The following is a 23,414-nucleotide window of genomic DNA, read 5'->3' on the forward strand; positions in this document are numbered from 1 at the left end:
TTCTTCTGATGTTCCAGCCTAAACCTGCCCTGGTGCAGCTTGAGGCCATGTCCTCTTATCCTGTCACTTGTTACCTGAGAGAAGAGACCGACCCCCACCTGGCTACAACCTCCTTTCAGTGAGTTACAGAGAACAATGTGGTCTCCCCTGAGCCTCATTTTCCTCCAGGTCCTTCAGCCACTCCTCATATATCCTGACTTGTGCTCCAGACCCTTACCCAGCTCTGTTGCTCTTCTCTAGACACACTCCAGCACATCAGTGTCTTTTCTGTAGCAAGGGGCCCAAAACTGAACCCAGGATTTGAGGTGCAGCCTCAGCACAGCTGAGTATTGGGGCACAATCACTTCCCTAAAAATCTGTAGCATTTTACTATGGGCCACATTCAGGAGTTCATTATAGCTCAAAATAAAGAAGAGTTTGGGTTTGTGGGAAGAAGGTGAAGAGTAAGACAAGGACTATGACAATTAAGGCCCAACCAGAGCACTTCATGAAAGACCAGAGTAATCTCATCCCTCTGCAGTTACTAAGCACAAGAGAGATCTGGCAGAAGTCAGAAAGTTGTAGAAAGTTATTATAAAGGACTCTCCTTCTGGAAAATCCTATTGATCTGAGTAGGGACAAAAGCAATATTACAGCAAAAGCAGAATATGGAATGATATTCCTCCCATGATTCAAACAAAAAAATCAGGGTGTGCAGCCTTCTGTACAGTGACCTCCATGCTGTTTCAGACACGGATCTTTGAGATCCTGTGTGCTTTGTACACAGTCCTAATGAAAGGGGAAACATCCCAAACTCTCCTAGATACCTCACAGGAACCTCCCTTCCACCAAAAAAAAAAAAAAAAAAACCAACAACAACAACAACAACAACAACAAAATATCCAAAACTCTCCAGGAAGTGTTATACTTTGCTATACTCTGCAGTACATCTGTCTTGAGGAAGATTCTTTCTCCTTCTATTCCCAGCAACAGGGATGATCATTTTATATCTATTACACACTCACATCAAAGCAATGTTGGTGGTCAAGAGCTGTCAGGTGTTTGTCACCACAACAAACACAAATAAACTCCCTAGTTTTGAAACAGCTCCCGTTTTCCCAGCCATTCAAAGGCAGTTTGTTTTCCTGGCAATGACCACACGGTGGTGATGTATTACCATCAGTTCAACCTTCAGGCCTGGCCCCCGGAGCTCCGCACTTTGTTAGAGGAGCTGGCAACTCAGAGCAGTGCTCTTTTACAAGGCTGTTTGTAGAGTGGGCCCTCTCAGCCTGCTTTACCTCACAATTTATGCTCACTGTTTAACTGTTTCGTTTATGAAGTTGTGTAACTTTCCAGCCAAAAATATCCTAGAGTTTTTCTAAGAGCAGATGTATCGCTCAGCAGGTACATCCAAACGCAGCAGCATTTGGAGTTACTCGTAGTAAGTTCAATTTATTTGTCCATCTGATTCAGCTCCTAACCTGTTTATTTTTTTCTTCCATTTTTTGTTAGTTTGGTTCATTGGTTTGGGGTTTTGTTTGGATATTGGAGGTTTGATGGTTTGGTTTGAGGGTTTTTTGTTTGTATCCTTCATCCTTCAGTACTCAATCAACTTCCCGGGGCGGGGAGGGAGGCGTGGAGGTCAAAAACCCGGCTTCTACAGACTCCTTTAAAGTTAGGTAATGATGAAAGCACATTTTTCCAAATTTCTTCCTAAATGTCTTCCTCAACAAAATTTTCCAGCCACCTTTCACCAAGGGCAGGTGCTAAATGGAATGTGTGCTGCATGGTCATTGCCCTTTCCATCCTATTCACAATATAGGCCTTAAATTAGCTACTGCATGTCCTTGGCTGAATGTAGACAGTGACAGCCTGATCTAATATGCAGTGAAGTCAATGAGAAGCTTTTGGTTTTCCTTCACTTGGCCCGGAATCAAGTTCAAAGTTGTCTGGTTCAGGAACCAGATCTTCTGTGTTTGTACAAGGATGATTATTCTCCAATACAGATGTAGGTTACAAAAAAAATCCATTACAACTCTGTGCACAAAAGGAGCTATAAAGTAACAAAGACAGCATGTCTCAAATCAACAGAGAGATTAGCTCAAGCTTAATTGGTTTGAAACAAGGGCAAATCATCAACTGGGACAGGAGAACTGGTTTGGACTTAATAAAAAAATGCATAATTTACCACTCACAAATTTTACTGCAACTGAACTCTTACTGTAAAAATATTTTAAAGATCTTTTTGCTTGCATTGTTATGTGTCTTTCTACTTTTATATTTTGTCAAAATCACCACAGAAAGAGGGCTCTTTTTGCAAAGGGAGTGACTAAATACAGGTAATATAAGAAATGTAATAAAATACTGTATTCAGTATATATTCTAGAACAAATGCACAGAGGCTCTGGCAGTTAATACAGGCCATTCTAATAACATTTTACCATCTTGACTGGAAAAATCCCTCTGTGCTTTGGAAGTGTAGTGTTCTTGGCATCACACCCCTCCAGTGGAGTGGACAAGTCTCAGCATGCCTTCTTAAAATCTTTGAAAATGGACCACATATTAATCCACATTCACCTATTTGAAGGTATTTATTAGATACTTGAAGTCCCCATGCAGCTGCTGCCCATTACAGGAAGAATTGAAATTCCCTGTTCTTTTTTCTGCTGAATGTTTGTGGATCCACCCAAGTCCTCACAATACAATGGAGATAAATATCTCCTTCCTTTCACCGCCCTGACTTTTGAAAACTCCTCTGCAGTTTCCATAAAACACTTACTGAATTAAGCCTCTCTGAAAGGCTGGTATGCAGGACTTTCTGCCCTACAGATGAAACAATGCATTAGAGCTTTTACTGAGATCTCCGATCTTCTCTTTCTGCTTTGGATAAGATCTTGAATCAAAATCTTAGAATCTCAGAATCATAGAATCGTTTGGGTTGGAAGAGACATTTAAAGATCATTTAGTTTCACCTCCCCTGCAGTGAGCAGGGACATCTTCAACTCAATCACATTCCTCACAGTCCAGCCTGGACTGGAGTGTTTCCTGGGATGGGGCATCTAGCACCTCCCTGGGAAATGTTCCTCTGTTTCACTACCTTCATCATATAAAATGCCTTCCTTATGTCTAACCTAAACCTACCCTCTTTCACTTTCAAGACATTGCCCCTTGTTCTATCACAACAAGCCCTAGTAAAAAGTCTGTCCCCATCTTTCCTGTAAGATACCTTTAAGTACTAAAAGGCTGCTATGGATCCTGCTCTTCTCCAGCTTAGGGAGAGTTGAACAGTCCCATCTCCCTCAGCCTGTCCTCACGGCCCTCTGATCATCTTCACGGCCCAGCTCCAACCTCCCTGCATGTCTTTCTTGCACTGGGGACCCCAGAACTGGGTGCAGCACTCCAGATGGGATCTCATAAGAACAGAGTGGAGGGCCAGGATCACCTCCCTCAACCTGCTGCCCACAGGGCTTTTGATGCAGGCCAGGACTCATTTGGCTTTCTGGGCTACAAAAGCACATTGCTGGCTCATATCCAGCTCTTCACAGAGCTGCTCTCAATCTTTTCATCCTCCAGCCTGGATTGTACCAGGGGCTGGTCAGACCCTCTTGCAGAACCTTGCACGTGTCAAACCTCATGAGGTTAACATGGTTCTGCTTCCTGAGTTTGGCCAGGTCCTTCTGACTGGCGTCCCATCCCTCAGGCCTGTCATGCACCCTCAGCTTGGTCCTCTGCAAACTTGCTGAGGGTGAACTCAATCCCACTGTCTGTGTCACTGATGAAGATCCTGAATAACACTGATCCCAGTACAGATCCTTGAGGGACACACTGATCACTGACCTCCATCAGGACATTGAGCCATTGACCACTACCTCTGGATGTGACTATCCTACCAATTCCTCACCCATCAATTCCCTCTCTCTCCAATTTGGAGAGAAGGATGTCATGAGGCACTGTGTCAGAGGCCTTACAGAAGTCCAGACAGCAGCTTTTCTACTGCCCAGGGTAGATCCAGAACCTGGCCAATATGGCATTTGGAGAGTTCTTCACTATTTAAATTGCTCCTCACATAAATTATATAAACATCAAGAAAAGGACTGCAAATATCTCTAGAGCCCATGGTCAATGTTCTTAGCTAAGAAAGCAAAGAAAAAAGCTTCAACCTGTCTTTCCTCAAAATCCACGGGAAATTGAGCGAGTTACTGTTACGGTTTGGAAAGGAGATATCTCTTTGGATTCATGAGTGGGCTGATTAAGATCAAGGACCCTTGAAGCTGAATGCTGAAAAACAGCTCAATTGTCCCTCAAATTAGACAGAAAAGGTAATTTATAAAGTAGAATATGGCAGAAATTAGACCAGTCATAACAGTGACTAAATTTTCTCTTCCTGATTTTTTGAAAACTTCTGGATTGTTTTGTTCTGTACTAAAAAGGGATTAGGTGCTCTGTCCTCTTCATGAAGATACTTGGTTGTTGGGGAGGATGAAACTAGAAGGCCTTATAAATATGACTGCTTAGATTTTGAGAATATGAAACCTGTAAGTGAGATAGAATTGAAAGCAAGTTTCAATGTCTGAGATGACCTAGTTACTGAATGTCTGGTAAACAATTATATGGCCAGCTGAAGGTAATTCCCCCTTGATTAAACAATGTCCCTTACCTACAGTTAGATCCAAAGGTCAGAAGGAATGTTCTGTCTCACCCTCCAATGTATAGTTCATCCCACACCTGTACCCCTCCCCTGAAGTATCAGGTATCTGTAACCCCATTGGCCCAAGTCTTGTTCCAGCCCACCTTGAAGCCCCCTGATAAGGGGTACCCGAGGGGCTGTACCTTCTCTTGGACTCTCTCTCTCCTGGCACCTTTTCCCTGGGACCCTCCTCTTGGAATTTCCTCTCCCTACCTCTCCCTTCCCCCACTCCATACCCCTCCCTTCCCCCACTCCCTGGGCCCTGCCACGAGTTGCGCCTGGCAACTCCAAGCAAGGCCCCACACCCTTTATAATAAATCATATCTTCTAAAACCTAACTTCAGAGATCTCTTGTCTACATCCATCCAAACCGTCCCGGAGTCCGCTGGAGCGCCTCGCTACACTTTGTCCTCTCAGTGTTCTACACTTGACCCTTCTTTGGCCATAATGTGACCACTGCAATGTTCAGAACATAAAGTTCTTCCAGTGCTTATACTGCATTATCTAATGAAATAAATAGGGGTATCACCTACCACAAATCTAATGACAGTCCCATAGTGCCAATGGTTACTTCAGGGACCCGAAGATATTCTCTAGGTTTTTCCGCAAATGACAGAAGATCAATGTCTTACCGGGAATTACACAAGATATACGGGGTGAGATACTCACTCCTCTGCTCAGTATCCTTCATAAACACAGGTTGAGATTGTGTAAACCAAAGCAGAGCTTGGTTCCTTACCTGCATAGCACCAACCAGCACATCCTGTCCTTCTATACCTTCCCCTGTGTCCTAGGGTAACTTTATGATGCTTGTATCCCCAATCGTCTGTTCTGTTTGTGCTGTATATTGAGTCCTGTGCCTTTAAGACTGGTTCTAAGAGCAAGGAGAAGCGCGGAGTTTGTTTTGAGAAAACTGCCCGACTCCTCCACATTCTTCTCCGGACGGGGTGTTTAGTTAGTTTCAGCTAACTAGGGCAGAGAAATTCCCTGGACTGTTTTTTTCCCTTTTTCTTGGAACTGTTTAAACCTGCTCTGGACTGAAAACCCAGGGGAGCACTGGGGGCTGCACCTGCGACCCACCGGGGCCTGGACCTCGGCATTTTCCAGCAGCGCCGGAGGGACCGGGACTGAGGAGAGACTGAGAGAGAGCCGAGCTACACCCACGGCAAGGACTTTCTCAATTTGCCATCTCACTTCAGAAGGAGAGGTTTTATTGTTTCATATTATTCATTCTTTATACTTGCATGTACTTCATTTGTTTAGTAAAATAGCTTTTTCCACTTTTCTCCGAAGAGGTTTTTTTTACTGGACTGGTTGGAGAGAAGGGCCACTTGGGTTTGCTTCCCAGAAGGATCCTATACAGGAGTTTTCTCCCAAATTTGTCCCCAAACCAGGACACCCTGGTATGACAAACACCCTGTTCTCCAGTGGCTCATCCAGCCAGCATTCATTGTATCTCCTGCTTCTTCTTGCTTCTTCACTTTGGGGAGATTGAAGCACCCCCTTCATACTTCTAATTTTTTCTTGGTCCTGAATCTGCTGGTATCTGCCCAAAAGAACTGTCATATTTTGCTGCTTTCTGTTGTCACTGCCTATTGTGTTTATGGGGGACTGGATGCCAAAGGTTCTGTGATCTCTCTCAATGCAGGTGGAAGGAAATTGGAACCAGGTAAAATCTGTGCTTTGATCCTGAATGAGCCAAAGACAACTGTCCCAAACCCTTTGACCCTTTGTGCCAGAGGCAACCTAGATGGGAAAGTAAATGAAAATAACAGTTTCACTGCAGATCAAACATAGTGTCTGAGCTGAGCTCTCCTGGGCCAGTGAGTTCCAGTGGATAAAAATCTCATCTGAGCACAGGATCTGATTAAAACCTAGGTTAAATGGTAGATTTAGCAAAATTATTTCTTTGTAAAAATACTTAGCTGAACCTATGCTCAGAAACACTACTCTGTATGAGCAAAGCTAATCTTTTGTTTTCAATACTGGGGCCTGTTTGCTGGGCAGCTCCAGCGATGTTAGTTAAAAATATAAATTGCTGCTTATCAGTCAGACCTTTCCCTGAACTAACACCATGGCAGCTGCTTTTGTCTCTCTGGAAAGTATCTCAGACCTGGGAGTCCAGATGTACACACGTGAAGGAATATCCACAGGGCTTTTCACGTGGCCAACAGGAGCTTTCCTCTCACCTCTAGACCTGTCATGGGCAGGAAAAAAATACATCTGCTAATAAATAGCTAATTGACCCACAGTTTGCTTTATGTTGTTATGTGGCCCTGAGCATTTTCTTCAAGACTTCAGTATCTCTGTTAAGTAAGACTGGTAAGTCACTCTTTCTGCCTAGGAGAAACTTTGAGGTGCAGCCATAACAGCCCTGATGTCAACTCATTTGAGACCCTCTTGGGCTAAACAGTCAACCCACCTCTCTCCCTCAGCACATAACAAGGACTGGAAATGATACCGAGGAAGTTCACAAATGATGCAAAAATGGGAGGAGCTGCTGACTCCCTCGAGGGCACGGAGGCCCTGAAGAGAGACCTCACAAACCAGAGGACTGGGCAATCACCAACCATATGAAGTTCAGTGAGGGAAAGTTCTGGATTCTGCACCTGGGGTGGGGCAATCCTGGATCTATGGGGAATGAGAGGCTGGAGAGTCATGAAGAAGGACCTGGGGGTCCTGGTCTGTTGAACATGACGGTCTGTCTGTTGGCCTGGATAGCTGAACACAAGCCAGCAGTGCCCTGACAGCCGGGAGGGGCAGCCCTGTCCTGGAGGGCATCAGGGACAGCATCACCAGCTGGGCAAGGGAGGGGATTGTCCTGCTCTGCTCTGCACTGGGGCTGCCTCACCTGCAGTCCTGTGCTCAGTTTTGGGTGACACAATGTGAGAAAGACATTAAGCTGTTAGAGAGTGTCCAAAGGAGAGCAACAAAGATGGTGAAAGGCCTCGAGGGGAACCATGTGAGGAGTGGCTGAGGTCACTTGGTCTGTTCAGCTTGGAGGTGACAGAGAGGAAACCTAATCACAGTCTATGGCTTCCTCGTGAGGGGAAGAGGAGGGGCAAACACTGACCTCTTCACTCTTGTGTCCAGTGACAGGACCTGAGAGAATGACCTGAAGTTGTGTCAGGGGATGTTTAGGTTGAACATTAAATATTCTTCACCCAGAGGGTGGTTGGGCACTGGAAAAGGTTCCCCAGGGAAGGGGTCACAGCACCAGCCTGACAGAGCTCAAGAAGCATTTGAACAAAGCTCTCAGGCACATTGTGTGACTCCTAGGGATGGTCTTGAGCAGGAACAAGAGTTCAACTCAGTGAGTCTTGTGGGTTCTTTCCAACTCAGTATATTTGTGATTCTGTGAAATTAGTTTCACCAAGAGACACAGAGAGCAGATTTCCTCTGATCAAATAGAGATGATTCCAGTGCCTTCAGTTAAAATCAGAGTCAAAGAGAGTCGAGGACAACTAGATCAAAGGGAATATTTAGTGAATCTTTATGTAAATCAAAGCCCACTTGTGTGGAACTCACCTGGCCTAACATTCGGTGTGACTGACACAAGTGTCTGTCTCAGGTACTGTCTGGTCTGTGAATGGTCAGTGGAAATTTACAACAGATGGAAATAGTGAAAATATCAACAGATATTTTGATGTGATTCATCTAACCCAACACGGAGTATAGTTCACAGAGGTGAGCTGCGTCAGTAACACCACTGAGTCTGTGAAGGGACCCAGGGCAGATTGCTCAGCTGTACATACACCATCAGGGCACTGCCAGGATATGTGAGTTGCAGAAACTCACAAGACCACAAACTGTGCTGAGCTCTGGATTGCCATATTCATTTCTTTTTACAGCGGTCAGTCAGGAATCGTTGCTGCATATTTCAAACCACACAGGTGTGACAAACCCTCCCTTTCAAACCTTAAGTGCTTCCTTCCCCTTAAGGGAAGTAATCACAGATAGACTTATTGAACAAATTTAGCAGTGTTGAACAAACCTGTCCTGTGTGACTACTGTAGCCTCACTCAGAGGGGACCTTTGCAATATCTAAGGTGAAATATTTTTAATGAAAATTAGAAATGAGCAGTCACTACAAACAAATTCCATGGATCTTCTTTCCTATTCCTGTGGTGCTAATTTCTTTTTGATAGTCTATCACATGTTAGCTGTAGTACCTGGAGGGAAGAAATTGACTTCAGAGCCCTAACATAGCCCCGGAGGAGCACCCTGTGTTTTCCTGCAGTCTCTGATTGCTCCCTGGGTGCTATTGAGTATGGGACGGTACTGAGCAGCTGGTGATTTCCCTTTAACATCCTGCTGGAAGAACTCCTGCAAATCCAGACTTTAGACCGACTAATAGAAGTAATAAAGCTGATAGCAGATACATTTATTTTAACTATACAATAAGGCACAATGTTAAAACTGCGAAGTGCCAGCCTGGTAGGTATTCTGTAGTACATAATATGTCTTGCATTTTTTTACAGTAACAAGAAAGGCATAAACATGTCAGAGAAACTGCACAGGATGCAGAAATATTCCTTGCAGAGTCACATAAGGAAAGGCAGGCATCATTCTTTAAAACCAAGCATGCACAATTAACAAGAAAAATATTGCCAATAAAAAGGGGAATGATGGCCAGTGAGTATAATTAGATGAGATAGTTCAGGCTGTGGCTTTGGCAAGAAAATGACAGCTAGAAGTAGCAAAAGCACTTTCAAGACAACTGATGCTTGTAGCTGCAGTTTCACAGAATCTTGTGTGCTTATGGAGCTCCATAGAGGACTTGTGGCTGAAGCTCATGGTGCGTGTCTGTCAGAAAAGGGTTGAGTGGGATCCCAGAATGGTCAAATGTTTAGTTTTCTATAGGAAAAGATCTCTTTGTTGTTATTTATCTCCAGAGAAGGGTCAGACTCAAAGGTGTTTAAATGTCAAAACTCGGATGTCAAATCTAGCTCGTCAAAATTCCCATCAATTCTTTGACTAAATATTTCTGAGGACCTGACCCTAACTAATTTTAAAAAGGACAAAGGCAAGCAGTACAGGGAGACTGGAATACAACATATATCATGGGTTCCATGTTTTGTGCATTACTCTTTACTCATGCACTGATCAGCTGGCACAGCCACCCACGTCCCCTGAATCCTGTCCCACCAGAACCAGCCCCCTGGTCATGACATGCCCATCCTCATGAAACTCTGAGGCAGGAGATCATAAACTGCCCCACTGTGATCTAAGATACAAGTTCACATGGCTATATGGAGATCCTGTGGTAAAACAAGCACCGGACTGTGCTCCTTGCCTTTGCTGGGATTCCTTTGTCACTGAACTCTTCATCATCTCATTGTATTTAGGAATACAGATCATCTTTAGTCTCTATATTGCCACAATAACAAACAGCTCAAACTCACTGGGTTCAGCTCCAGAAAGCATCCATATGGGAACATTCAGTGAAATCCAAGGACTGTGTTGGAAACAGCTGGCAAATATACAGAACTGGAGGCAAGACTGCAAGCAATACAGCAGTAAGCACTACAAATTCAGTATGGAGAGTGCCTTTTAAAATATAAACGTCCTCAGTGCTTTGCTGCAAGAAGCAATAAATGTTTTATAACATTTTAATTGAAAGCACATAAACTGAAATGATTTGAAAGAAAGAATCCATGAGTGTATATTCAGTGTTGAAGAGACATAGAAGCAGATTTGTGTCAAATTCCATTTAGAAATATACACTGAATGGGTTGATCTCGAAAATCCTTGAATTGCACAAAATTGGCCTGGAAGAGACCTCAAAGACTCATCTAGCCTAGTTCTCATATCCCAGAGCACAACTGAAGAAGCTCAAAGAAAGTCTTTACCATTGTTTAAATCCTCCAATGAGAATATCCTGGGGTCTTCTCAGGCAGAAAAAAAGTGCAGTTCTTCCATGGAGAAGCTCAAAATCTCAAGGTCAATTTATAGTATACCAAAAGGAAAATTAAATGTGTGAAGTGCCTTCCCCAAATATCTTCCATCCCCATGCCTGGCTTTTGCTGGGTAAAGGTTGGGTTCAGAGCAGCCTTACTGAGTGTTCATCATCTGATGATTTTTCTTTGTCGACACACTTGGCCACAAAGCTTGCAGATGTTTCCAGCTGAGGAAACCAAAACAAGAAAAAGGTCTTTTTAGCTAGAGAGAAATGTGTCTTGTCTGTAAATCTCGAAAAGTGCTGTAACATTCAAAGCCAGTTTTCATCCCTGGTGGAAGCCTGGGGGGTATCCTGGATAGGGGCAGGACAGATTATGTCAGTCACAGGAGAGCCCATCCACTCTCACACCCAGAGAGACGTTTTGCTGGAAGAAAGCTCAGTGTATCACAACCTATCTTAAAACAAACAAACAAACAAACAAAAAAAGCCAACTAAAAAACAAAACAAAAAGGCTTGCAGTTATAAAAAGGTCTGATCTTAAAAAAACTTGCATGGGATAATCTGTGTTTCCTAATTTGACAGATTAGTAATGATTATATTACGCCAGAAAACAGAGCTGCACTACAATTAACTACTCCTTTATTATACAAAGTGCCCTCCTGTTTTATTTAAGTAATAAGGGATAACGACTCTATCTAGCAAACGTGCTGTGCTCTGTTCTGTCAGGTTTAATTGACAGTCTGCTTCTTGCCCTGCCCCCAGGGCAGTGCAGCTGAACTCTCTCCTGTGCTGGGCTGGATTGCAAGTTTTACTCCAGCCTGTTTTGTAGTTGAATATAGATGAGCTTACAGATGAGAATCTGCTAGCTATTTCCAAAAATATGCATGTTTTGCCCTTTAAGAAAATTTGAGGGGTGAGAAGACATAAGGTTTACTATCTTTGCTATGGACACCTTTACTGTGGACATTTTTGCAAAGTATTTTCCTAAGCATTTTGACTGCAGGACTCCAGGAATACCAGAACAAGAGAAAACAGGAGTCATTGTACTGAGTCAGATCACCACTTTCCAGCAGTTTCCAACCTATGTAAGTGGTCTAGAGGGTTCTTAGGGAAACATTTTAATCACGACGGCAAACATGCTACCTCCCCAAACATTTAATTACCTGCCAACAATTAGCAGGACAAAATCATGAAAGACCCGTCACATCTCTATGTTCAGTAGACTGTAATGGATTTTTTTTTTTTTGTAAAGTCATTCTGTTCCTCTCTGGTTTCACATGATCTGGTAGTCAGCTCTTGAACCCACCACAGCCTGTGGTGTGGTGCTCCACAGCTCAGTCACACTACACCTGAAGAATCCTCTCTTTCTGTGCACTTTGAACTTGTCATTTTCTAGATGCAAACTGTGCCCATTAATCCTATTCTTGGAAGAGGCAGGGAATGATAATTACCTATGTACCCACTTCTGGCCACTCATGGTTTTTTAGACCTCTATCATATATCCCCTTAATAGTCCCTGAGGTCTCCTAATCAGCTTAATTGTTCCTTGCAGAGAAGTTGTTCCATACCTTTATTATCCTTGTTGCCTTTTCTTGAACCTTTCGCAGTTTTGTTATAACTCCCTAGAGACAGGGGAACAGGAACATACACTAAGACATGGTATTTATGTAGAAACACACTGTGCTGGTTTTGGCTGGGGTAGAGTTCATTTTCTCTGTAGTACATGGCATAGGGCTGTGCTTTGGATTTGTGCTGGAAACAGTGTGGTAATACAGGGATGTTTTTGTCATTGCTGAACAGTGCTGACCCAGTGCCAAAGCCTTTTCTGCTCCTCACCCCACCAGCAAGGAGGCTGGGGGTGCACAAGGAGCTGGGAGCGGACACAGCCAGGACAGCTGACCCCAGGTGACCCAAGGAATATCCCACACCACATGGCATCATGCTCAGCTCATAAAGCTGGGGAAAGAAGAAGAAAGGGGAGGAAATTCAGGGTGATGGCATTTGTTTTCCCAGGTCACTGCTACATGTGATAGAGCCCTGCGTTCCTGGGGGTGGCTAAACACCTCAGTGCCCATGGGAAGTTGTGAATGAATTCCTTGTTTCGTTTTGCTGGCACATCTGGCTTTTGCTTTACAAATTAAATTGTCTTTATATCAACCCATGATTTTTCTCACTTTAGTTCTTCTGATTCTCTTCCCCATCCCACCAGGTATGAGTGAGAGAGCAGCTGCATGGGGCTGAGCTGCTGGCTGGGCTTAAACCATGACACATACTCATCTACTCTGTTCATTATCCCTTTACTAAAAACTCCTAGATTAGATTGGTTTTTCCAAGTGTGTGATCACTGACAAAATGTTTATGAAGATAAGGTCTTTGTAAACAAGTTATCCAGAGATCGTTTCCTTGAGTAGTAAAGTCATATGAGCTCATCATTCATTCAGAAAGCTTTGGACCATTTTTTATGCATTTGTATTATTTATTCCCACTGATTTATCTTCCGTATTATTGCCAGGCAATACCTTTTGCAGTTCTTCAGAGCTGGACTTTGTTTCTATTATCTTAACTTTTGTCTGTCTTTCCTAAATCACTGGTAAATATGTTGGGCAGAAATGAGCCATAGCGATCTCCTTGTAGAACTCCACTCCATGATGACAAGTGGTCATTTATCATATGTTCTTCTATTTTTTATCTTTTATCCAATTCTTTGTCAGAGAGCTCATGCTGAAATTATCATGCCTATATGACCATTTTAGAGATTATTTCAGCCAGAAGAGTTAATTTTCATCACTGATTTCTACCTGATACTAATTTTTAAGTGAAGACAGATCCCGGCATTAGCTCTCTGAGGTTACACTCTGAATGTGACAGTCTGGCAGGTAGCATGGGAGCACTACCCCAAGATAAAGATCTTCCCCTTTTCAACATCATCCTTCTCTCCATCTCCTTCCCATCTTTGGAAAAATCAAAATATCATGGAGTAACTTAGGCTGGGAGGGACCTCAGGGGGCCATACGCCCTACTCAAGACAGGCTATCTTTGATGTTTGATCAGATTATCAGGACCTTGTCTGCCCCAGTTTTCCATCTCTCTAAGAATGCAGAGACGACATACATTGAACCACATTACACATGAGGCGAGAACTGCAGCATATATATTTGGGGTGTCTCTAACATAAAGCACAGTTATACTTGTGTCACACCCTTTGGCTTTTGGTGGTGATGTATTTCTCCCAGCCCACCTTTACTGCTCTACTGGTGCTTTGTATGATGCATATTAGGACCGTGTTGGTGAGATTTGGTTACCTAAATACAGATACGTGCAATCTGAGATGCCCTAGTGTATTCCTTTCAGCTTCTAGCCCAGGCTGCTGAAAAACACAGGTGTCTGCTTTCTCCTGTATTATATTGGTCAGCCCCCAGATGTGTCTTAGACACAAAGGGCCCGTCAAATATCACAGACATTTATGTTTAGTCAACTAAGTCATCTTAGCACGAAAATTCTGTCTAGGCAAAATCCATTTAGGTTTGGCTCTTCATCTGAAGGGAAGAATGTTCAATCACAGCCCTCCCCTCATAGCATCACTACTATCAATAGATTCAGGCCAAAGTTAAGTGTTTTCCTCCTCCTGTGGTGGAAGAGCACAGCTTTTCCACTGCACTGTACCCGTGCATGCCACTCTCTTTTGTATCATAAAACAATGCTTCAAGTGATGGGGAGTAAGCAAAGCATAGTTCCTGGGGCAGTGGGGTTGGCTGAGGGAGGGCTGAGATCCTGCTTGTCCTTTCCCTACACAGAAGCATCCTCAACATGCATCTCGAGTCCTAATCTTAGATACAAATAATGTTATAATAAGAAAAACTATGGGGAGGACCTCCCCTTGTGTATGGGTTACCTTACCCACAAGTGACAAATGAAACAGGAAATAGGAAACTCATGGACCACAAAGCAAACAATATAAAATGAGCTGGTGGATCCAAAGCACTTCTTTTTGTATTCTTCTGTAAAAAAAAAAAAAAAAAAAAAAAAAAAAAAAAAAAAAAAAAAAAAAATTCATTGAAATCTTCTGCCCATGCTGTAAGCACAGCAAGTGTTGCCTTTAACTTCACTTGTGACAATCTCTTTGAAACTCTGTTTTACATTACAAAAACCAAATCCTGTTTCAAATGATATGTTAAATGAAGCCTGAGTACTGTGAAAAAGGTTGTATTGGCCTCTGAGCAACAGAGAAACAATTTTGCATCAAATGGACTTAATTACATGGAAGTTTGCTTTTGCCAATGTGAGTTGATCTGTGAAATGGTGAAAAATGGTGTGAATCTCTGTTTTGTTCTGTTAGGGCAATGTTAACAGAAACTAACTTACACATTTCAGTCCTTTAACTAACTTAACTAGCTGAACAGGGTATTCCTTCCCTTTTCTCTCTGTCACTACTGAAAGGAGGTTGTAGCGATGTGGGGGTTGGTCTCTTCTCCCAAGTAACAAGTGATAGGATGAGAGGAAATGTCCTCAAATTCTGCCAGGAGAGATTTAGATTAGAGATTAGGAAAAATTTCTTCACTGAAAAGGTTGTCAAGCATTGGAACATGCTGCCTAAGGGAGTGGTGGAGTCATCATCCCAGGAAGTATTCAAAAAACATGGAGATGTGGTGCTTAGGGATATGGTTTAGCAGTGGATCTGACAGTGTTAGGTTAATGTTTGGACTCTATGATCTTAGAGGTCTTTTCCAATCCTAATGATTCTATGATTCTCACAGATCACACAATCCCTTTCAAAAAGTAGAACTACTTCTTAAAACTGTTTTTCTGCCCTCTTCCTACATGAAGAGAACACTTCTATTCTCCACATTAACTTATTCACAACCAGCCTTTGCCCGTTGTTTTCATGGCAGTGTTGTCCTGGAGGCCAAGCAGCTCCCATCTTCTTCCTGGTGCTTGCCTTCATGTTGTTTGTGCAGCCAGAAACAGATCCTGTCAGCCTTCCTGATGCCTGCAGAGCACTCAGAGCTCTCTGTCTCCACTGTCCCTTTCTGCCCCTTTCCAGACTGGGTTCTTCTTTTCCAACTAAAGGTGACTGACTTTACTGTCATAGTGTCCAAATCCCTTGGAATGTGCAGTGCTCTTAAAATATAAGCAAATGCTTAAATCAATGGAAAAACAGGCAAAAGACAACCAGACATGATGGCTGCCATGCTATAAAATGTTACCACCTTGGCAGCAAAGAGCTGATCTCTGGCAGCGTGTGTGTTCCTTGTCCCTTCCTACGCCAAGCTGGTTAACCACTACGGCTGCAGAAACTAAGCTTTATCCCAAGTTTATTTCCCACTGTAATTCACTGGGTTCATGAACTAGGTTTTTCTCTGCAATTTTGCTCTCTGCAAATTTCATGGCAATGATTTTCAGTTTGGGGCCAGATTGGGATTCCCCTTTGCTCATTCAGTGAAGAAATACTCTTAGATTTCCAAGAGACTGCTTTGCAGAGAAGCAGTCCACCCTCATGGGGATGGATAGTCAAGATTTATCTGCAATATCTAATCCTGTTCTTAAACTCAGTAGGAGCCTACACTTTGGAGAAAAAGCAACAAGTATAAACAGTATAAACCTATGAAATTACTGACAAAGCAGAGTCATTAATGTGGAGAAGTCTGACACTGAGATTTGTTAGGTTCTGGAACTGTTTCCCAAGGTTAATGGTAAAAACACCATCCATCATTTAGTTCTAAAACCAGTCAAAGCACTAGGAAAAAAATGCACTTTCAGAAAACAATGTTGTATTATGAGGAAGATGAGCTGGATGACCTGATAAATCTTTTCTACCTCTGATCTTTTGTTCTATTAAAAGCATGGAAGGGCTTGCTTTTTCCCCCTGCCCCCCCCCCCGCACCCCCCCCCCCCCCCGCTCCCCCTTGCAGGTAGATCTGCCAAATGTGGCTGGTTGGGAGGTAGAATAGGTAGAATTTTATTCTGGACAATTCTGAAGTGATCCTTTTATATCTGGTCCCTTTTAGAGGTTTTCTTTGGGTTTTTTTTGTTTTTCAGTATCCCTTAATATTCCCTGTTGTAAATATTTGAACTCATCTTCAAAATTCCTACATGTTCTGTTACACCCTCAGCAGAAGACCAGTACCTTTGCTGACAAATTACAAGATTTAGTTTTATACAATACTGCTCATCTATCATTACCAGTACAATGGACAAAGACACCCATCAATGATAATATCTGGTATGGAATCAGTGTAGAGATAATTTCATGGCATTCTAGTCAGTTCCTGGTATTGAACTTCTGTATAAAAGACAATCAATGCAACAGATTTCATCCCACTGGGATTTGCCATGAAAGGCAAAGCAAACCCTTGTCACAATAGTCATCAGCCAGCTCTGAAAACTGTCCTAGTGCTATGAGCAGACCTGACACAGGGTAAGACTGGTTTCTAGCAAAGGCTTTTAGGTCATTAACTACTAAAGGCAGTTAGCAGAAAAATTGTTTCAGAATTATAAAATGCTAGGTCCTTCTCTTGCCAAGAACCTTCACCTTAAGTATAATTCTGAGAATAGTTTGGAACAATTCACTCTCAGGTGCTTTCACAGTAACATGATGAGGCTACCTAGAACAGAGGCTAGACCGGGTTAAATGGACAAAGTAAGTATTTAATAAAAGGCCTTCAAAGGATACACCTTGGGCAGTACAAGAACCTGGCTGAGGCTACACCCAAAATGGATGACAGGTCACAACTTTCCATACTTTTGTAAGTTTTGGTCCATTTACATATTGGGGTTAATTGTCCAATTACAGCCTCAGATTATGAAGTCCCATCCTCCCAGTTTCCTCTTCTCAATTTGCTGTTGTTTGTACTTTTTAGGCCTGAAGCTGCAATGGTGTCCTTGGTTCTTGGGCTGGAAAAGGATTTGTTTTGTCTAATTGAACTGTGAAGAGAACTTGCTAACACTTTATATGAAGTTCAGAGTCATATACTAATTCAGTAGAGAATCTGGAAAATATGGAAGCTAAAAATTAAGGCATCAATGGGACTTAACAGTTTCATCTGTAATATCCAAGAGAAAATTTTCTCCCTGCTTCAGAATTGTAGGGGTGGTTCAAAATTCCTGAAGAAAGGATAATGTTTTCCATTTAGTACTTTAGATTTTTTTGAGTAATTTCGATAGATGTCCATTACATTGTTCTGTTATTTCCAAAGTGAAATCTAGGAATCTAAGTAGTTATTTTCAAAGTAATAGCAGTCTTTAACATAAAAGGCATCAAGAACCAGCCAGGGCTGAGGTTCAGCTGTGTACACTGTGACTTTTTCATCTGGGATACAAGATTTCCCCATGTGTACAGCTGTGTTTACTGATTTGCTTCTATAAAAAATGTAAAACAAGCTAACAGTGAGACATTGTCTTTGCCTGGATTGGCAGAGCTAAATCTTGATTTACACAGCTGGCATCCTTCTACACAGCGAACTACCCACACTAGCATTCCCCAGCCTACTTGTCAGATGCTTCTTCCCTAAGCATCCTTGTTTTTCTCTTTCCTCCACTTTGTAAGAATTTACCTAATACTAAGCGCCACAAATCCAAGTGTTTCTCCTTAACTACCCCATGGGAAAAGGAATTTCTTTAGAGTCACTTTATTGTCTGCCAATAATTTGCCAGAATTTAGTCCTCACAGGTTTTCTTACTGGCTTTGAAACTCTCCTACAGTTTTCCACGACCTGGCTCAGCAGAAAAAGAAAGTTTTTTTCCAGATCCATTCAGGATACCAGATCCTCTTTCCCAAAAAGCTAAGCATGATGACTACATAGAAACACACTATCCAGGTAAGGGCCACCTGTACACACATCATGCATAGTCTTGCACAGGTTTAGTGACTATGTGCACATAACCAGACAGATATCATCAGCAAATATTTCTTCCAGCTTCCACAGCAGACCAGTGAAGGGCTGTGAATTCCATAGCTATTATCCCTGCTGGAATTATCTATGTGTTGCATCGCTTGGTCCACAAATTAACTGGGCTGACAAAAAGAGTGGGCAGCCTGAGATAGCAGTTCCATGATAAGGAGAAGGATTCAGTGGCTATGGTGGTTTAATGAGTTGCCAGGACAACTTTGAGAAAAAATGTTTTTTCTTCCACCAGAGAGTTCAATAAGTCAAAGTGTTGGTTTTGCATAGCCCAGTTTTTGGTAGCTGGGGGACCCACAGAGGTGGCTTCTGTGAGAAGCTGCTAGAAATTTCCACAATGTCCAGCAGAGCCAGTCCTTGATGGCTCAGAAGGTGGACATGCTACTGGGCAAAACTGGGCCAAGGAGAGAATGGTAACGTCTCTGTGATAACATATTTAAGAAGAAATCAAAACAAAGGTAGTAGTGAGGCAGTTTGAATTCCAGCTAGAGAAGAGGAGGAGGTGAGAACATGTGAGGGAAACAACATGGAGACACCAAAGTCAGTGGAGAAGGAGGGGCAGGAGGTGCTCCAGGCACTGGAGCCGAGATTCCTCTGCAGGCCGTGGTGAGACCATGGAGGAGCAGCTGTGCCCCTGCAGCCCTTGGGGATCCATGGGGATGGAGAGATCCACCCACAGCCCCTGGGGATCCACAGGGGATGCAGAGATCCACCCACAATCTGTGGGGATCCACAGGGGATGCAGAGATCCACCCACAATCTGTGGGGATCCACAGAGGATGCAGAGATCCATCCACAGCCTGTGGGGATCCATGGGGATGCAGAGATCCACCCACAGCCCATGGGGATTCACAGGGATGCAGAGATCCATCCACAGCCCATGAGGATCCACAGAGGATGCAGAGATCCATCCACAGCCTGTGGGGATCCATGGGGATGCAGAGATCCATCCACAACCCTTGGGGAGGTGTCCATGCTGGAGCAGGTGGATGCCTGGATGAGGCTGTGATCCAGTGGGAGACCCAGTGGAAAGAGGGGATCCTATTCCCAGGCTGGAGCAGCCTGTCCTTGGAGCACTGCACCCCGTGGAAGAGTGACCCATGCTGCAGCAGTTTTGGGAGGACTGTCTGCCCATGGGAGGGACTCACATTGCAGCAGTTCTGGAAGAACTGCTCCTCGTGAGATTTGGAGCCACACTGGAGAAATTCACGGAGAACTGTCTCCCATGGGAGGGACCCCACAACCTCACAGGGGAAGGACTCCTCTCCCTGAGCAGCAGAAGAAAACCTTGGGTGATGAACTGACCAAAACCCCCATGCCCTTTCTCCCTGCACTGTCAGTGGGAAGGAGGGAGGGAAAATGTTTTTTAAGGGCTTATTTTACTTCTCATTTTCCTCCTCTGATTTTGTTAGTAATAAATTCACTTTCTGTGTCTAATTTGAGCCTGTTTTGCCCTTGGAGTCTTTTCTCTCTCTTGGTCCTTACCTCAACTCATGAACCCTTCATTAAATTTTTCTCTCCTCTGTCCAGCTGTGGCAGGGGAGAGTGACTGACAAGCGTCTGTGGGTGCCTGGGTGCCTGGCATTGGTCAAACCACAGTTATGGCACAGCCCGAAGGTGGGTACAGGGGAGGGATAGGGGCAGGATTTTCTGATGCTGGCATTCCCCAACATGACCCGTGATCTAAGATCCTTCTGTTGTACTTAAGGTCTTTATTTCTTCAGCCTGAGCCCTCTGCCAAAGAAATGCACTCATATTCTGCTTGTGCCCATTGCACAGTTAACAGAAAGTGAATCATGGGGAAGAGTTTCCCTGCATCTGATTGGTAACAGGATGGCTTATTTCTCTGAGGATCAGGAATGAATGAAAGCCTGGAGTACCCAAGCTGTGACACTCCAATACACAGTGAATCATTAACAGCAGCTAGTACACCTTGGAAAGGCAATATCCAACCCTGTGCCAGGCTTGATGTTACAGCAGTGACAGGACCAGGAGAAACAGCTTTTAACATCTCTGAAGGCAGAGCTGTAAAGCACTGAGATGCCTTTACTATGACAGAGACATACTAACAGAGCACTCTTAAGGGTAAATCACACCTCCCTCATTTCTTGGGGTGTTTTGAGAAGGCTGAGCAAGGAATGTGTGAAGTAGGGGGATGGGAGTTCATCATGATCAGTCACTGATTTTCCAAAGGGCTGTTCTGAAGCTGGTCGTGGGCCCTGTTAGCAGTCGCAGCTCCCCAGTGAAGGACGAGCATCAGAGCTCAAGGCTTAGGGCAATGGTGAGGGTTTGAGTCTAGATTTTACCAACAACCAGATATCACTAATGTAACAGAGATTAAGAGAAAAACGTGACACAACCTCTCATGTCATGTTCATGGGTTGGGTTCCCTCTTCTGGGGGAATTTTGGTCAGTACAACATGACGGCTGCATTCCTGCCAAGGATGAGACTGGAGCTGCTGATACTGCAGCAGAAACATCTGTGCTTCATACAAATGGCTCTGGCCATCCTGTAGACCAGTGAGATTTGCAAATTAGGCCCATGGCAAGTTTTTCAACAATGGGGGCTGTTCCAGCTGCTTTCATCTAGCAGAGCTCTGACAAGACCAACAAAGCCAAAAACCTCTTGACTCCCACACAAATCTTTGTCTGCACCTTTTAACAAAACCAGTGAAAGCAGTTGTATCAGAACACCCTTTTTTAACAAAGTATTAGTCTCCCAAACATTGGAAATGCACATTTATCTATACTTATTTTAGCTCCATTTTACTTCTCAGCATGAAGCCCTACAATTTCTCTTTCATTTCTGTATACTGTGCTGCACAGCTGACATACTGCTAACCCCATGCCAAAGCACAAGCTGTAATAATACTATCAGACCAGCATTTCAGAGAGTTTTTCCTCACTAACCTGTATCTGACCTTTAATTGATAAACAGCAAAGTGGATCTGATAGCACGGTGATGCAGAGGCCTTATATCTCTATATAACTTCAACTGATTGCCCCTAAAATTGAGATAAAGTGATACAAGACCACAGTGCCTGATATGAGAAAACACATTACTTAGCACACAAGCTGAATGCTGAGGCAGAGCATGGAAGGATTACAAACGTAGAAGAAAGACGAGAGAATGTGGAACAAAAATGTCTGTTGAGAATGGTGGTTGATCTGTCAGAACTAGTCATTCAGTTGTATACAGAATAAAACCACTTTGTTTGATTAGTCTCAAAGCTTAGCAGGGAATTTAGCCACACAAGAGCATGTTTGTAGCTAACTACTTTTGTTGACTCTGAAAAAGTGTACGTCTTGATATGATGTATTTCTTCCCATGAGCTTCTCATGGACTGAAAGCACCAACAATACAGAAAAGTGTTTCTACATGTGTGAGTTTATCCAAAGGGGGTGCTTAATGCAGTGATTTATTTTCAGCTGCTACTGTTCTTATTAAGAAGATGAATATAGAAATATTGTTATAAATAGAAGGCCAGGCTCATGACCATGTGCTGTGAGTCATCACTGTTAATTATTCAGATGTATTTTCAAAGATACCTGGGGATATGCAAAAAATGAATGGTTGTAGAACAAGAATTTAGCTATTTAGCATTTTTACTGACATATATGTATATGTCTAGATATGTATCCCTTTGGTTTTCTCCTATTTACATTTTCTCTCTGTAAATAAAGAGGAGGAACTGTGTCACATGTTCATAGTGGCTAGTCACACGATGCAGTGAATAATGAACTGTGCGTGCAAACCAGCTGACAAATCCCCCATGCTAAGCTTTATTGTATGCAAACTATTTGTCAGGTGCTCGTGACTAACAGATGGATTTTTCTAGTAATCAAGACCAGTTAGTGGACAGCAAACTAATCCAAAAAGTGGCGGTATTTCTAATGTGTAGCATTCTTCGAATAAATTGCTTTCACAGCTTTATTAGCTGCACATGATCAGCCAGGGAAGTGTTTTCTTCTGAGCCCATTTTAGTTGTTGAGTCTGAGTGGTTTTTTGTAAGAGCAGTAGCAACAGCATACAGAAAGAGAGAGAATGTACAGGCATCCACATTGAGGTTGGTTATATCAAATCAAGGATAGCCTCAGGAATCATTACCTTTTTTTTTTAACTAAGCACAGGAAATATTCCCATCCTGGTATGGAGTTGTCTGAACTGATAAATGTTACAGTAGTTTACAGCCTGATTCAGATCTAGGACCACTAACATAACATCTTCCCAAACCATTCCCAGTTGCAGCTCAGTGACTAGCACGAGTCAGGGATCATTCCTGGCAGGTTTTGTATCTGAAGCCACACAGTTTCAGAGACTTAGAGACCAAGACATCAGCAGCATGGATGTGAAGTCTCCTACAGGAGTTGTTCTCACTACCCAAAATTATATATATATAAAAAATCAATCTACTAAGGTTGGTGTAACCCCTGTGCCCAGGAAAGCTTTTTCACTGTGTACCAACTCCTCTGCTTCCCAGATAGGTGGGACACCACTTTTTTGCTATCCTTATTCCTGGTTCCTAGGACTTTTGTGGTTTCATGAGCATATTTATCTGTCCTTGCTTTCTTGCTCCCTGTGAAGAGGAAACTGGCTTGGTCTCTTGCCAAGCCAATATTCAGCCCCACAGCTCCATATCTGCAGAAGTTGCAAGGGGGATGCTCTGCACAAGTCCACCTCACTGTCACTAAATACTTACTGGCTCTTCCTTCCAAAACTTTGTTTTCCAATTTATATCTCCTTGTTTCTTAAGATTCACAGAATCATAGAATGTTACAAGGTTAGAAGGGATCATCTAGTCCTAATTCTGCTGCCATGGTCACGGACACCTCCCACTAAACCAGTTTGCTCAAGGCCTTATCCAACCTGGCATTGAATTCTGCCAGGGTTGGGGCATTCACAACCTCCCTGGGACAACCTATTCCCGTGTGTCCTCACCCATACGGT

This window comes from Hirundo rustica, chromosome 1 (genome assembly GCF_015227805.2).
Source record: "Hirundo rustica isolate bHirRus1 chromosome 1, bHirRus1.pri.v3, whole genome shotgun sequence".
NCBI classification, from domain to species: domain Eukaryota; kingdom Metazoa; phylum Chordata; class Aves; order Passeriformes; family Hirundinidae; genus Hirundo; species Hirundo rustica.